The sequence below is a fragment of the Lynx rufus genome, unplaced genomic scaffold, assembly GCF_022079265.1.
Source record: "Lynx rufus isolate CCGP_SWC_20201006 ecotype Redwood Valley unplaced genomic scaffold, mLynRuf1.p SCAF_13, whole genome shotgun sequence".
Lineage (NCBI taxonomy): Eukaryota > Metazoa > Chordata > Mammalia > Carnivora > Felidae > Lynx > Lynx rufus.
The window spans coordinates 23,831,463-23,848,583 of NW_025814827.1; the positions used below are offsets into that span (position 1 = coordinate 23,831,463).

General features: G+C 40.8%; 1 protein-coding gene across 2 annotated transcripts in view; it reads right to left on the minus strand.

The window, feature by feature from the left end:
- Positions 1–10,381, minus strand: part of TMOD3 (tropomodulin 3) — an 80,017-nt gene extending 69,636 nt beyond the window's left edge. The window contains exon 1 of one of the 2 annotated variants that reach the window (XM_047075106.1): positions 9,868–10,381. The gene's annotated coding sequence lies outside the window, so the exon portion shown is untranslated. The remainder of the gene's footprint in view (positions 1–9,867) is intronic. The other variant, XM_047075105.1, reaches the window with a different exon arrangement.
- Positions 10,382–17,121: the final 6,740 nt, after the last annotated feature.

Sequence of the window (17,121 nt, forward strand, 5' to 3'; positions counted from 1 at the left end):
GCCTCCTCCCTCCCAGATATTTGGCACAGGGGGGGATCCCTAGCCCAAGTAGGAAAGATCAAATCCAATTCTTCACCAGGAATATGGAAAGCTAAGAAACAAAATCTAAACTGAGAGATCACATGTCATCAGTCTAGGAGCAGCATCATAGTGAGTTTAAGCCACATTTAAGCTGAAGCTAAGGGGTAAGCACAAGCCTCGAAAGCAGAGAAAGCCAGCCCATAAAGGAGAGGATGCAACAGACTGGGGCTAGGGAGACAGAGAAGGGCACTTGCCTCAGGTGCAAGATTTAAGAGTGCCAAAAAACTCAGTAATCAAGAGAGGTAATATTATGGGGCGCCTGGCTGGCTCAGTTGGAAGAGTGTGAGACCCTTAATCTCAGGGTCATGAGTTTGAGCCCTACGTTGGGTGTAGAGATTACTTACAAAAAAAAAAAAAAAGATAGGTAATATTGTAACGCAAAGTATTCATAAAAATCCAAATCAACGTCCTATAATGGAGCACAGGCACAGAACGAGGCTGAGGAGAATCCATGTACACTGTAGACAGAGGAGGGAGCACAGGGGCTTTCCAAGGGCCTGCTCTGGGTTCCAGCTGAGAACCCAGCTACCTATAAGGGAGCTCAGTTATCTTACAATAACAATCCACTACAACTCCCAGCCCTGCCACCATACCTTGTGAAAGGCTAGCTTTAAGTGGGTTGTGTTCCCTGAGACCTAAGAATCTTGACTAACACACTCTATTTGAAAATGAGACATGCACACAAAGCTTTTTTTTTTTTTTTTAAATCAGAGCAATATAAAATTAACTGACAAAAGAATGGGGCTGGTAATTAGTACTAGAGAAGTTCAGAGATCACTGTGGGTGGTCAGGGAAGGATAGATTTAGCTAGATAGAAGAGAAGTATATACTAAGCAAAGAGATCAAAGTACATGCTGGGGGTGGGGGAGGAATGAGAAGGGAGCCAGGGAAAGGAGTGGAAGAAAAGTAAAGGGGAAGGAGTGATCTTCACACACCCTGTTTTCTGGTGAAAGAAGTACAGTTCCATGCTTTTCTGCCTCCAACCCTCAGATCACAATGTTCGTTACACCTGAAATACCTTTCTCCCCTTTTCTCGTGTTCAAATCCTTTCGCATCTTTCAGAGACCAGTTCAAACAACATTTCTTTGAAGAGCCTTCCCTGGTATCCTACTCAAAAGGAAATATACACCAGAGCTAAGGTTTTGGCAGTTGGGGGGGGGGGGGGAGGGGGAAGAAGAGGATATGGCAGGGGGAAGGCTAAGGGGCTGAATGCAGGGATGAGTACTACACTCTGGAGAGCAAACTATACCCAGGAGTTCACCCGGGAACGCAGTCTGATGTCTTAGGAAAGTTAGAGATGGTTTGATAAGAAGTAATAATGGGGGCTCAAACAAAATGGCAAAGGAAAGGCAGGTGTAAAGGGTGTGCTGATAACTAACAAGGCCTTGCCGAGGTGAAAATGGGTGCCTGACTGTCAAATAATCACATATTTATTGACATTTCCTAATCTAATTAAGCATTCTGCCCCACTGCCATCCCACCCCCACCTACTCCCACTCTCCCACTAAGCAGGTATAATACCCCAGTGGCTATATTAAAGAGGAAACAAACAAGGAAACAAAAGAATTCTTTAAGAATACTAACTTGGGTTAATAATTACCCACCAAGACCAAAAACAAATCTTGGGGTTATTTCAAATTGTGCCATGCCTGCTCCAGGGAAAGAGCTGCCTGAATAGATGACAGACTTATAATGTATACATTTGAGGGGACTCATCTCTTTTCACTGTATGCATATCAAAGAAATATTCCTTAACGACTCATTAAAATGGTAACACCACACCCAGAGAACCAAAATATTCTGTTCGTTATAGTTTTCCATATGGAAATCCTTTACCTTATAATTACAATTAATAACATCCTGCTCAAAGGGACTGCTATGCAATAGACTAAGGAGCTCCAAGACTCTTACTTGTATGCCTATATACATATTAAATAAATGTCAGACTGTTGCTTCTGTACACGTTAAATAAATTCAACTTGCCATCACATTCTAATGTCTCTTGTCTTGTGTGAGCCCTCATTTTCTCCCAGCTTGCCACATTTTCAACCGTCTTCTCTTACACACTTCAGGAACTGTGTTCACCTAGATGTACTTGTAGTGGTATTAGTGCTTAGATATGTTCTGATATGAAACTGTTTATTTGGAAAGGGTTATCTCTATCAGTTACCTTAGTCTGTATGTTTGTCTTGGTGTGTTTGTGTTTTTTAATGAGTAGGTGTAGGTGTTTGAGCATATGTACCTGAGGGAGTGTATACCTTTACAGGTCAAAAAGCGTGCACATCTGTGAAGGAAACTTGCTTGTCCGTATTTCAATATTCTCAAATTATTAAGAGTATAAAGGCAAAAGAAATCAGTCACAAAAGACTATACTGTATGATTTCATCGTTATGAAATATCCAGAATAGGCAAATCCATACAGACAGAAACAGATTAATGGTTGCCTAGGTTGGTGGGGACTGGGGAAAGCGGGTAGCAACTGCTAATGGGTAGGGGGTTTCTTTTTGGTGTGATGAAAATGTTCTAAAATGGATTGTGGCGATGATTGCTCAACTCTGTGAATATACTAAAATTCACTGACCGGTACTCTTGCAATGAGTGACTTATATGGGATGTGAATTTCAATAAAGCTGTTACATATTAAAGAGAGAAAATAAGGAAACCAGAGTTGTCCTATATTTCCATAGAGGGGTAACATGTCTTTGAAAATCTTAACTTTGCTTCTATTTTACTTAAGCTTGGGTTCAAGATTCCCCACTGCTAAGTTCTCCAACTGGTATAGTCTCTGTCTCCAGCTGTGTCTTTACTAACAAGGATGACACACATGTGGCAAAGTGTTTACTGATTATCACTCAATGTCTGAACAGAAAAGAACAGATACACTATGATTACAACCATATAAAAATATGTAAATGGATGAACAAAACCTGGAAGGAAATGAGGAAAAATTAAAACAGTTACACTGGAGTAATATAGTTGAGGTGATGTCTTTAAAAAATAATACTTCTTTCAAAAATAAAAAATAAGAAAAATAATAATAATACTGCTTTCAGGGCACCTGGGTGTCTCAGTCGGTTAACCGTCCGACTTCGGCTCAGGTCATTATCACACCACTGGTGAGTTTTGAGCCCCACATGGGGCTCGGTGCTGACAGCTCAGAGCCTGTGTCTCCACCTCTCTCTGCTCCTCCCCTACTCGCAGTCTGTCTCTCTCTCTCTCAAAAATAAGCATTAAAGAATAAAAAAAATAATACTGCTTTGTGTTATCAGTCAATAAAATCTGGTAGAAACAATAACCAACCTGTCTCCTTAGAAATTATTCCAGGACACATTCAGGAACTGTTTGTCACGAAGGACTGGACTGGAGTAGTGTAGTAGAAAGATGGAAACCAAAACACGTGGATTATATATATTTACATCTATTTTGACCAATCAATAAACAAGAAAATATTAAGGTCTCTACAGCTTGCTCTAATAGAGTACCAGATGATCTCTCCGAGCTTGAATCTCCTTCCTTCCCTGCCCCCCCCCGCGCCCCCCCCCCCCCCCCCCCCCCCCCCCCCCCGCCCAGTATCAGCCTGGCTTATGGATAGGGTACAAGCAATACTGAAACTAACACTGCATCCATTACTTCAACTGCAGGAAAGCCATTTCAAATTCAAATTCATTATTAACGTTCCTCCATCAGAAAATATATGGTAACCAGCCCTGGATCAATCTCAATGTAGCTACAGTCTCAAAGAGGTGCATAAAAGTCTTTTTTTGTATTTACCTTTTGTGTTTAAAGATACAGGGCCCATGCTTAAGAAACTAAAAATAAAAGCACAACCAAAATACAAAGTAGCTCTATTAATTTTCGGTTAAAATACCAAGTTGATCTAATGGAGAAAGGAAAAAAAAATTTTAAACCTACATTGCTAGAACAACTAGATACCTGTACGGAGGGAAAATGAACCTAAACCCCTACCTCCCATCTTGACACAAAAATTAATCTGCGACAGATCACAGACCTAGATGTAAAATCTAGAACAAGAATGCTTTTAGAATAAAACTGAGAATATCTCTGCAACCCTGGAGCTAGGCACAAAAACACTAACCATAAAATTAAAAACTGATAAAATGGTAAAAATTTATAAAAAGTAAAAATTTCTGCTTATCACATCATCATCAAGAAAATAAACAGAAAAGGCACAGACTGGGTAAAAAATACATATCTAACAAAGGGCTTATACTCAGAATGTATAAAGAACTCCTATGGGGGCGCCTGGGTGGCTCAGTTGGTTAAGCATCCGACTTCAGCTCAGGTCATGATCTCATGGTCCATGAGTTCAAGCCCCTCATCAGGCTCTGTGCTGACAGCTCGGAACGTGAAGCCTGCTTCAGATTTCTGTGTCTCCTTCTCTCTGACCTTCCCCTGTTCATGCTCTGTCTCTCTCTCAAAAGTAAATAAACATTAAAAAAATTTTTAGAATATATAAATAACTCCTACAAACAGCAATAAAAAAGATGAACCATCCATTGGAAAAAAAATAGGCAAAAACTTTAACTGATACTTCACAAGAGAAGTAAAACCAATTGCTACACAGTAAAGCATTCAATATTTTTAATCAAAAAAAAATACAAATTAAAACCATACTGAGGTGCCATTTTACAGCTTCTAGTGTGGTAAAACAAAAAAGGCTGACAGCATTAAAATTAGGCAACATAAAAAATGTGAAGAAACTGGAAGTCATATATAAACCACCTTGGACAACTGTGTGGTGGTTTTTTAATAAAGTTCAGCATACAGCTACCCTATGACTCAGTAATTCCACTCTTAGGTGTTTATCAAAAGAAATGGAAACATCTATCCATAAGAGACTTATAAAGGAAATATTCACAACAACTTTATTTCTAATAACCCAATCCTGGAAAAAAAAACCCAACCATCCATCAAGAACAGAACAGATAAAGAAATTAGGGTGTATTCGTACAATGGAATACTAGTCTTCAATAAAAAAGAACCAAGCACCGATATACACAACAAAGATGAATCTCAAAAACATTATATTACAGGGGCGCCTGGGTGGTTCAGTTGGTTGAGCTTGATCTTGGCTCAGGTCACGGTCTTACAGTTCATGAGATGGAGCCCCATGTCTGGCTCTGGCTCTGTGCAGCCAGTGCGGAGCCTGCTTGAGATTCTCTGTATCCCTCCCTCTCTCTCCCCCTCCCCTGTCCCCTATTCACTCGCTCTCTCCCAAGTCCCCTTTCAAAAAAACAAAAAAAATTATATTACATTAAAGAAGCCAGACACACACAAAAAGCATATACTGTATGACCATTTATGTCAAGTCCAAGACTAAGCAAAACAAATCTATGGCATCAGAAATACAGCCAAAAGTGGTTGCCTCCACTGGAGGAGGGTAGGTGAGGGAAACTGGAAAGGATCATGAGGAAAATTTCTATAGTGATGAAAATGTTTTCTATCTTATTTTGGCTGAAGTTACAGTGTATAAAACTTTAGAACTCCTCGAACTGGACACGTAACATAGGAATGTTCAGCATTTTACTGAATGTTAATTATACCTCAATAAAAATACAAAGTAGCACTCTGCTTCAAGAAAAAAGCTAATGATTTTGTTTCAAGTAAAATTCTAGAATACGACAGAATAGACACATACATTTTCAATTATTTGCCACTCTGGATTATTCACATCTCTATTACTGCCAATAACAACGGATTACAGACACATACAGGCAGATACATATAGTATACATGTTCATGTTTCATTTTTCATAAATAGCAAATCTAGTTTGGTTCTTCACAATTTCAATATGTACCTAATGGACTGTTAGAGGTCAAGCAGACTTTTCTGTTTTCTATAGCATTTTCCTCTCAATAAGATCTTATAGTTGTGTGAATCTGAGATAAAAATGAGAATAAATGGGGCAGCTGGCTGGCAGTGGAGCCTGCGACTCTTGATCTCAGGGGTTGTGGGTTCAGGACCCACGTTGGGTGTGGAGATTACTTAAAAGAATAAAATACTTTTATATATATATATATATTTTTTTTTAATTTTAATATTTTTATTTGAGAGAGAGACAAAGCATGAACAGGGGAGGGGCAGAGAGAGAGGCAGACACAGAATCTGAAGCAGCTCCAGGCTCTGAGATGTCAGCACACAGCCTGATGCGGGGCTTGAACCCATGAACCATGAGATCATGACTCAGATGCTCAACCAACTCAGCCACCCAGACACCCCTAAAATTTTTTTTAAATGAGTATAAGTGAGACATGTAAATCAAATGTCTTCAAGGAAAGTCACTGACAGAACAGTGCTTTAGCCATTATGACAGCCTCAAGTATTGCCCTCAACTATTTTAATCAAGACAGAGTCCACACATATTTAAATTTAAGAGCAATTGAAAAGCTTGATGAATAGTTTCCCAGCTAATTTGATCTTTAAAAGATAACAGAGCCTAAATAACAAGAGCTATTACATTAGTACATCGGACTGACACTTGAAAAGCCACAGAACCATTTTCTCCTATTGTTTTACTAGGTCCTCCTTGGTCTCTTTTTCTTCATCTTTTCCCCTCCCTCTTTTGGTCTCTTTCCAGGTGTATTTTTATCCCTTATTGCCTCTCACTCCCCTGCTATTGCTGTAAATGATTTTCATATAGCCAGCTCACCCCAGAATCCAAATAAATAAATTTACAAAATCTTACTGTATTCTATGTACATTTGTCACACAACCAAATAGTACAGAGACTATAGCCTAGGGACAGTGATGGGAAGTGAGTTGAAAAAAAGGTGATTTCATTTGTTCCCCACCTCCACAACTGTAAAAGATCTCTCCTTAACACCCACTGCAGGCTTTTATTCCCTACACAGGGCTCATACAGTGCTCTGAACTATAAACAAGTACACGTGCCCAGTATCAGAGAGAGTAAGCTCCCAGACAAAACCCAGGTCTTATATGTCTGTATTCACCAGAAGCCTATGACAGCGCCCTGTACAGGATGGGTCAAAACATGTATTTGTTGAATTAGTGAAATACTGAATTAATGGGAATGAAAACAGCTGAGGATGGACGAGGATGAGAGGGGAAAAAAAGCTCAAAGTACACAGCAAAGAGAAAAGAAGAAGAGAGGAGGAAAAAAGGAGAAAGAATAGAAAAAACTTGTGAAGGCAATTATTTTTGTTAGAATGAAGAGGATTATTTTTAAAAATTTTGAGAACTGAGAAAAGCCATTGCTATGTATCTAGTATCACAGTAATCAGGACCAGTCATAAAACGTCCCATCCTTGATATTTAAAGTGTAAGAGGGGCACCTGGGTAGCTCAGTCGGTTGAGTGTCCAACTCTGACTCCGTTCATGATCTCAGAGTTTGTGAGTTCAAGCCCCCACATCGGGCTTGCTGCTGTCGGCGCAGAGCCCGCTTTCAGTCCTCTGTTCTCTCTCTCTCTCTCTCTCTCTCTCTCTCTCTCTCTCTCTCTCTGCCCCTCCCCCACTCACGCCCTCTCTTTCAAGAATAAAACATTAATAAATAAATATATACAGTGTGAGAGACTACAGCATTCCTTATGTGACATGCAGGGACCCTCTTTAAACCTACAAGATCCCGGGTCATTTATGCATATTAAAGTCTGAGAGCACCACCCTACACCCTTCAAGTCCTTTCTGTTGTAGGGAACCTACGCTTTATTTAAATGGACCAGTAGCTGAGACTTGAAAAGTCTCTGAATAGAGTGAAAACCAATCATTGTAATGGGATGTGACCTGCACGTATTTAACTTTATGTATGTATTTACGTATTTAACTTTATGTATGTATTTAACTTTAGGTGAAGTTTTTAATTGCAAAATAATTTGGCCTGGAGGATATACCACAAAACTTCTAAATTAGTCAAAAAATATGATTAAAAGAAACTGAGGGGCGCCTGGCTGGATCAGTTGGAAGATTATGCAACTCTTTATCTTGGGGTTGTAAGTTTGGGCCCATGTTGGGTGTAGAGATTACATAAAAAAATCTTAAAAAAAAAAAAAAAAAAGAGGGCATCTGGATGGCTCAGTAGGTTAGGCATCAGACTTCAGATCAGGTCATGATCTTATGGTTTGTGACTCAGAGCTGCATCAGGCTCTCTGCTGTCAGCACAGAGCCAGCTTCCAATCCTCTGTCCCCCTCTCTTTGCCCCTCCCCAGCTCACACTCTCTCTCTCAAAAATAAATAAATGTAAAATAAAAAGAAAAAAGAAAAAAGAAATTGAGCACTGGGACAGTAACATCCTAAGGAAATCATTTTTGTTCCTTCAGGCCTACCACAGGGCTTGGAATGACAAATGTGGCCAATACTTCCTGAATGAAGAGAATAAATGAATTCTAAAAATCAGAGACATTTAGGGCTAGAATAATCTTGGGGTCACCTGGTCCGATAACATCATTTTAAAGTTGAGCAAACTCCAGACACCTGGCTGGCTCAGTAGGTACAGCATGCAATTCTTGACCTTCGGGTAGTGAGTTTGAGCCCCAAGTGAGGTGCAGAGATTACTTAAAAAAGTAAAATAAAGAGCAAATTAGGAATCCTGAGTGGTTGGAGAGCAAGCAGGCTAAAAGATTTAGAATATACTGGATCTTACATTTTAATTATCTTTTTGTTTCTTCGCTAGAAATGAGTTGGAAAGGGGATTTTAAATATTATAATAAAAGCACTGTGGAGTCTGAAAGAAGTGGTAGGGTAAAATGTGCCAAAGACTAGGAGGAAGAGACTAGCAAAAGTAAATGAGGCTAGACAAAACTATTTTTCGAAGCCCGATATATTTTTTTCACAGGCCAATTAATTAATCAACCTAATCTGCCAAAAAATTAATCTGAAGGATTCTCAGAGAAAGAAACATGAGCTGCATGAAAATGTTACAACCCAAGGGAGACTGCACATAACTAACTTAAATCTCCACAGGCTTATTTCCTGTTCAAGTATGACCTCCCGGGATAAATTTTACTGCAGTGTTCATTACCAGACGACTTTTGGTTTTAAGAGAAGCCAACGGCAAGTTGGAAATGAAATTCTTAACATTAAAAAAAAAAAAAAAAGTGGCTGTTTCCCATTTGTTTGTAATTAGATTGAAGGCTTGCACAGGAAAGACACCAACCTCATAAGCAAAAATACAACGACCCAGTCACGTCCTCAAAACACATCAACACACAAACTTCACAGCCGGATCCAGCTGTGCTGCGCAGGAGCCAGGAATTTATTTTAAGGCAAAGGAGATAGATCAAAACCGATGAATGCAAGACCAGCCAGATTTTAGTGCCCCCCCCCCCCAAGGGTGTGACCTAAGGTTTTTTTCTTTTCTTTCTTTCTAACTTTCAACTAGCAGAAGCCTTTGCAGGAGTCTGGGTGAGAACACCCTTTTACGAGGATCGTCCCCCCAGCTACGCCTGGGTGGAGTGGAAGGGGCGAGTAGGCACGGCGAGTTCGCACAGCTTCGACAGGCGCGGGCTCCGGCGGGAGAGGAAGGGGCCGGTCCCGAACCCGAGAAGGCTGGGCCCCCGAGTGATTCATCAGCAGCCGGGGGTTAACGCGCCTCCGGGCGACGCCCAGCGTGCCCCACGGCCCCAGACCGGGCCCGTTCGCCCCCAAAACAGCACCCAACGCCTCCCCACTCCCGGAGAGACCAGGAGGTAAGGAGGCCAGGGCTGGCGTCTGGAAGACAGAAACCTCTCCCTCCTCAGCCACCATGGCCGGTGCGACTCCCTGTCTGCGCCTGCAGACGGACTTCCTGGAAAGCACCGGGCCGAGCGTACCTGACTGGCACCCGCTGGAGCTGCTGACCTTCACAGACCCGCGGGGAAAGCCTGCCCTTCGTTTTCCAGCACCCGGCACCCGCCGGTCCGCCTGCGTCTGATTCTTGGGAGTTGCCGGATCCACTCGCCGGCTGCTGCCCCAATCCGACGGCTCTGTCCGTGCGGCCAGTTTCCCCCTCCGCTACGGACGCGCGTGCGCACTCCCCGGTCGCGGGGCATCCTGGGAGCTGTAGTTCGAGCGAGGAGAGCGACGCTCAGCGCTGATCCTGGTTTTTACAATCTGCAGGACGTTGGAAGTGGCTGCGGATAGCAAGTCTTCGTCCAGCCGGGGACAACAATCTTCACTAGTGGGAATATCTCCCCTTGACCCTCTGGGAGCTATAAACAGCAACTAGAGTCTCCTTGGTATAGAGTTCCACTTTGCTTTGACTAAAGAGGCACGTGAGGCAGGGCTTATATTTTGCCCTTGCTTGCTAATGCCAGCACGCGACACAGAGCCCTATAAACTCATCATGAAAAACTGATAGAAAAGTAAACAAAGGCGAAGGAAGAGAGGGGCATAAACCAAGCACATGTCATCTCAAGGGCGTTGTGACCCTAGTAATTTCCTTAAGCATACAACCAGGGATGATGTCGCAGCTATAGCCCCAATATTCCCAAGCAGTTTTGGCTCCAACCTACCTTCCCATATCAGCCTCAAGCTCTACACCAGATGGTGAAGCTCAGCTAATAGAAGTGGGAGAAAAAAGCAAGTGCTGCTCAAAGGAGGGTGTTGGGGCGTATGGGTAGCCTGGAGGGGAAGACGAAGAGAGTAGCAATACCTCAGAAGACAGTTCTGTGTGTTAGGAAATGACTGTCTTTTATGCAGGGCTCTGTGGAGAGAGAACGGCAATGGCCTTCCATTCATTCCCTTAGTCACTCATTGGTAGTTTTTCTGGCCTGCTCTTCATGACTAAACCATTCCCAGGAGTAATGCTTAGTTTTGATACGCCTTCTTTCAAGAATGCAGCCAGGGGTACCTGCTCAGTCGGTTAAGCGTCTGACTTGGTTTCTGCTCAGGTCATGATCTCATGGTTTGTGAGTTTGAGCCCGCATCAGGCTCTGCACTGATAGTGTGGAGCCTGCTTAGGATTCTGTCTCCCTCTCTCTACTCCTCCCTGCTTGCTCTCTATCTCTCTCTCTCAAAACAAAAATAAACGTAAAAAAAAAAAAGTAGCCAGGAAGAGGATGAAGTGCCTACTTGAGGTACATTCCAGCCAAACCTATTGTGGAAACCAACTAATGGTTAAACCTTTCCTGTCATTTACTTCTGCCCTTGAGAGCAGGAAGCACCCTAGGTAAACACCCTGGAATTTTGTACAATAGTACACATTAATCCCTGAAATGAAGATCACTGATGATTTGGAGTTTTTAAGAAAAAAAAAAACCCTCCTAAATTGCGAATATTCTTTTTTTTTTTAATTTTTTTTTAATGTTTATTTATTTTTGAGACAGAAAGAGACAGAGCATGAATGGGGGAGGGTCAGAGAGAGGGAGACACAGAATTTGAAACAGGCTCCAGGCTCTGAGCTGTCAGCACAGAGCCCGACGCGGGGCTCGAACCCACGGACCGTGAGATCATGACCTGAGCCGAAGTCGGACGTTTAACCAACTGAGCCACCCAGGCGCCCCATAAATTGCGAATATTCTTAGAGGACCATCAACATTACACCTTGTGGCCATTACATCGTATTCTCTATAGCATCTTAGTGTTTATCGATTTCTCAAATATTCTTGGAGATAACAGCTTTCTGAGAGCAACTTCCTACAGAATTCAGATTCAACTAATACATTTCTTGTGTACTTAATCCACACCAAGCACTGTAGCAGCACTAATATTTCATCCAATTCTCAAGATAACTCTACAAAGAATATATGAGTATACTCCATTTCTACAGATGAGAAAACTAAGACTCAGAACAGTTAAGTAATTTTCACAAGAGCACACAACCAACAATTGGAGAGCCAGAAATAAAGCACAGATATCAATAATAGCCAAATTATGGAAACAGCCCAGATGTCCATCAAGTGATGAATGGATAAAGAAGATGTAGTATGCATATATACAATGGAATACTGCCCAGCAGTGAAAAAGAATGAAATCTTGCCATTTGCAACAACATGGATGGAACTGGAGGGTATTATGCTAAGTGAAATATGTCAGAGAAAGACAGATATCGTATGTTTTCACTCTTGTGGAATTTAAGAAGCTTAACATAAGACCATGGGGGAAGGGAAAGAGAAAAAAATAGTCACAAACATAGAGGAAGGCAAATCATAAGAGGCTCTTAGAATCAGAGAACAAACTGAGGGTTGGTGGGGTGGGGGAAAGGGGGAGGGGAAAATAGGTGATGGGCATTAAGGAGGGCACTTGTTGGGATGAGCACTGGGTGTTGTATGTAAATGATGAATCACAGGAATCTACTCCTGAAGCCAAGAGCACACTGTATACACTGTATGTTAGCTAACTTGACAATAAATTATAAAAGAAAAAAAAAGAAAGAAATGAAGCACAGATATTCTGACTCAAATTCTAGCATGCTTTCCATTGTTGATCAGACTGATGTGTCTCGTAAATCTCATCAAATTCTTTACGCTTCATCTTAGCCGAAAGGCCAAGAGTGATTCTCATCAACTTCTTTAAAGTAAGGTGATCTGTGACCATATCCATGGTATATGAATAAAATTCTCTAACAGTCCAAGAAGATTGTACTCTAACTGGATGAGGTGACTTATTTGATCTGGATCCATTTGATAGTTCTATATGTCATTATAAATTAACATATAGGTATTTCGACTTACCATCAAGTCTGTTGAGAATTCCTGCAACACCTCTGGGGTATTGCTCCTGGGGAAAGTGACAAAATGGAATTCCTGAACAAGCAAAACAGAGGGCTACAGCCATCCAGATATGGTTTGTTTTAAGAAGGCTTTTCCTCATGGGACGCCTAGGCGGATCAGTCCGGTAAACATCCAACTCTTGATCTTGGCTCAGGTCATGATCTCACGGTTCATGATTTCGGCCCAAGCTGGGCCCCACGTTGGGCTCTGCACTGATGGTGTGGGGCCTGTTTGAAATTCTGTCTCTCCTTCTCTCTGTCCCTCACCTGCTTGTGCTCTCTGGCACTCTCTCTCAAAGTAAATAAATAAACTTAAAACAAAAAAGAGTTTCGCCTGCAATACGACTTCTTTTACTTTTTTTTTCTTTTTTTTAAGGCAGAAAGGGCTTTTAATTCGGTGTCTGACTGACTTAATCTACGACACATTCTCTTACTGATCTTCCAATACGGGGTGTCAATGTATTCAATGTATTTTCTCTTTTAACTAGCTATTCATTCCATTTAATTATTTATTTTTGAGAGACAGAGAGCATGTGCATGAGTGGGGAGCAGGGAGGGATGGAGAGAGAATGAATCTTTTTTTTTTAATGTTATTTTTTAGAGAAGGAGACAGAATGCGAGCAAGGAAGGGGCAGACACACACACACACACACACACACACACACACACACACACACACAGAATACAAAGCAGTCTCCTGGCTTAGAGCTGTCAGCACAGCCAGACGCGGGGCTTGAACTCACAGACTGTGATGAGATCAGGACCTGAGCAGAAGTCAGATGCTTAAGTGACTTAGTCATCCAGGTGCCCCAAGAGAGAAGGAGTCGTAAGCAGATTCCACACTCAGCCCAGAGCCCAATAAGGGGCTCAAGCTCATGACTGTGAGATCATGACCTGAGCTGAAATCAAGAGTCGAGGCTCAACCAAGCCACCCAGGTGCCCTGCTAGCTATTCATTTTAAAGTTTTCCTAACAAATATCTAAATACTATTTTAGTTGCTTTTTCTAAAATAATGTGATTTGGTGCTGGAGTTTGCTCCATTCTTCAGACAAATATTAATGTATTATAACCACAAGGTTTACAGACATGAATCTCCTAAACCCATGTGTACTAAATACTACACGTGGGACCAAAGGTGTTAAGAACAATACCCTAATATTGAATAAAACTGTGAAAAATTGAACCTTCCTAGCTGCTTCCACTTTTGCTACAATCCATTCCCTGAGGTTTGTCCATCCTGCCAAGTATATTCCCACCTCAGTGTCTTTCTTTGCACTACACAGGAGGATACTTTTCCTCCCAAATACCCATGGCTCATGCCCTCATTTTTATGAAGGTTGTACTCAAGGTTCACCTCTGAAAGGCCTCCTCTGATCACCTTACCTTGCCTTTCTCCCCTTTCCTTACTGTCTTCATAGCACTTCTCACTCCCTGATATCATCTTGCTTGTATACTTCATATGAGCTCCTGGAGGACTTTGTGCTGTTTACTCCTGTATCCTTAACATCTCCAACAGTGTATGACACGGCACATTCAATAGACATTCAATAAATATTTGTAAGAAAAAAAAAGAATATTGAATCCTTCCCTCCCCCTCCTCTTCTCATTTTGGGACACAGAACAAGAGGGTTTGCCTCTAAGTGCTGGCCAGTGACGTGATGCAGGTATAAACACCAGCTTTGAGAGAGTTGGCTCCATAGGACAAGACATAGTAAAGTTCATCCTGAAATGGAGGCAGAGCTAAGACTATACTTTATGGGTTGCCATTAGTAGCTTACAAGTTAGAAAGACACAATTCTTAAAGAGGAAAAAAAAAAAGGAAAAACCTGAAAATTAGATTGACATAAGTAAGTGAAAAGATAAATCCACTGAAGGTCTGTGGTGGATTGAAATATTGTTGCCAAATATTTGCTCTCCTCTAAAGGACAGAACAGCCGTACCCACTGCTATGTGACGTGCAGTGCCTCCCTGTAGACATTGTCAGGCTTGGCTATGATCTAGTAACGTGTTTTTCCGTCTTTCTTCATACAGATGTTGTCATATTGTAATCCCAAAGTTTACAAACATGGATGGGCCTTGTTTTGGCCAATGAAATGTGAATGGAAGAGACAACAGGACAGCTCTGAGTGGAATTCAAGAGTCACTGGTATTTCCCATTAGCATGCTTCCTCTTTCTCTCCACCAAGAAAATGACATGTCCCAAACAGAGGCTGATCCTTCTGCCGGGGTTGTAGAATGAGAAGTTACATAGATCAGTGTCTCGGCCAAACACAGGTACTGACATGTAATGTGACAAGAAGTAAATTGACATTTAGGTTTGCTTGCCACTGGAGACTGACTTAGCCAGAGTGGACTGCTACAGGGTCCATTCAGTGCAAGGCAATAGAAATGGAAGTAGTATGGCACCCCTCCCCCACACAGTTAATCCAACTCTGCATAATGGAAAACAGTAAGGTCAGCATACTGCAGAGAACAAATCTGAGACTGTTAGGTAAAATATCTGAATAAAGGACAGAATATGGTTCCTATTAGTTTTCAGGGTTTGGTCAGAGTAAACATGATTGATAAAATGACACTGTAACTCTTCTTAATGTAGTATAAGCCCTAATTACTGTTTTCTTTAAACTTCTAGCCAGAATAACTCATAAAGCATGTCACGCTGAATCAGCATATGCAAATCAATGTCAGCAGCAATTCTCTTGTTATCAAAGGGCTCCATTAGGAAATAGTTTCCTTGATACACTTAAGTATTTTTTTTAAACATGTATTTTATAGGAGAGATGAGAAATCTTAAGCTAAAGATGTAAATATTCATACGTTTACAAATAAACTTGAAAGTAAAAGGTAAGGATTTCATTCTGGGAGCTTGGAGTTGATTAAAGTGGGAGGTAGGAATCAGAGAAGACAAACACCATGGTTGGGACATACAATTTCATAGAAAGGATTCAAGCAAACTCTTCAGCTTGAAATGTCCTTAACTATCACCCACCTCTGTCTGTTAGAAGCCTCCTCATGTTTCATTGTCCTCTCAAATGCCTCTTTATCACTCAAACTTCCCTAATGCCATCTGGAATTAATATTGCTGTTTCTCCTATTTTCATACCCTATTATGCCTTCACTGGGATGCACTGAATACATACTTCAGCCAAATACCAAAGAACTGAGAACTAAAATTTTCGGTTGAAGCCAAGGTTGCTGACAAATATCAGTATCAAAGAATAAACTTCTAGAATACACAAATAAATCTCAAATTTTATGCCAAAAGTTAAATTATTATTTTAATATTATTACCTAAAATGTCAGTTCTAAAATTGTAAAGTTTAACATTGTAGTATAGGAACAATTTTTTCCCAGTACTGTCAGCTGTTAGACTCCTACAGACACTGTAGAGTCAAATTCAGCTGATTTAAGAGGATAAAGAAGATCCAGGCCCTAAAAGGAATTAAATAAGAATTAAATTCTGGTTTTAAATTATAAATGCAAGTTATACCAAACACTTCTACAAAGAACAGTTATGATATGATGTAACTTCTACCTATTCTTATATTATTTTTTAAAAAGTTCTTTTAATGTTAATTTTTGAGAGAGAGAGAGCATGAGCAGGGAAGGGGCAGAGACAGAGGGAGACATAGAATCTGAAGCAGCCTCCAGGCTCTGAGTTGTCAGCACAGAGCCTGATGCGGGGCTCCAATCCATGAACCATGAGATCATGACCTGAGCTGAAGTTGGACGCTTAACTGACTGAGCCACCCACATGCCCCTGTATTATTTAAATTTTTATAAACATTTGTTGACTAAAAAAAATATGCTGTTCTTCCTAAGTTATCTAGCTAATGCATTCTCTCTTTATATTTGTAGTTATTGTCAACTAATTTCTGTTTATTTACCTACTTGAAATTTCTTTAAAAAATTTTTTTTAATAATATTTATTTATTTTGGGAGGGCACAAGCAGGGGAGGGGCATAGACAGGGGGACAGAGGATCCAAAGCAGGCTCTGTGCTGACAGGCTGACAGCAGAGAGCCGGATGTGGGGCTGGAACTCAGGAACCATGAGATTGAGTTGAACGGAAGTTGGACACTCAACCGAGTCACCCAGATGCCCCTACCCTACCTACGTGAAAGTTCTTAATAAATTTTTAATAATTTTGAATTGATTTTTAACTTAGTTTTGAACATAAAATAAACCTTTCACAATCAGCAATTATTATACATTTTATTTATCCAGGAATTAGTATACATTTATACTTTGATAGAATTTCAACAAATAAATAATATAGAGATTTCTCACCTATATTATATCTAGAACACCTGTCTGTTTCTGGAAATGAATATTCATATAATAATAGCAAATATAAATTACATATTTTGTTTATA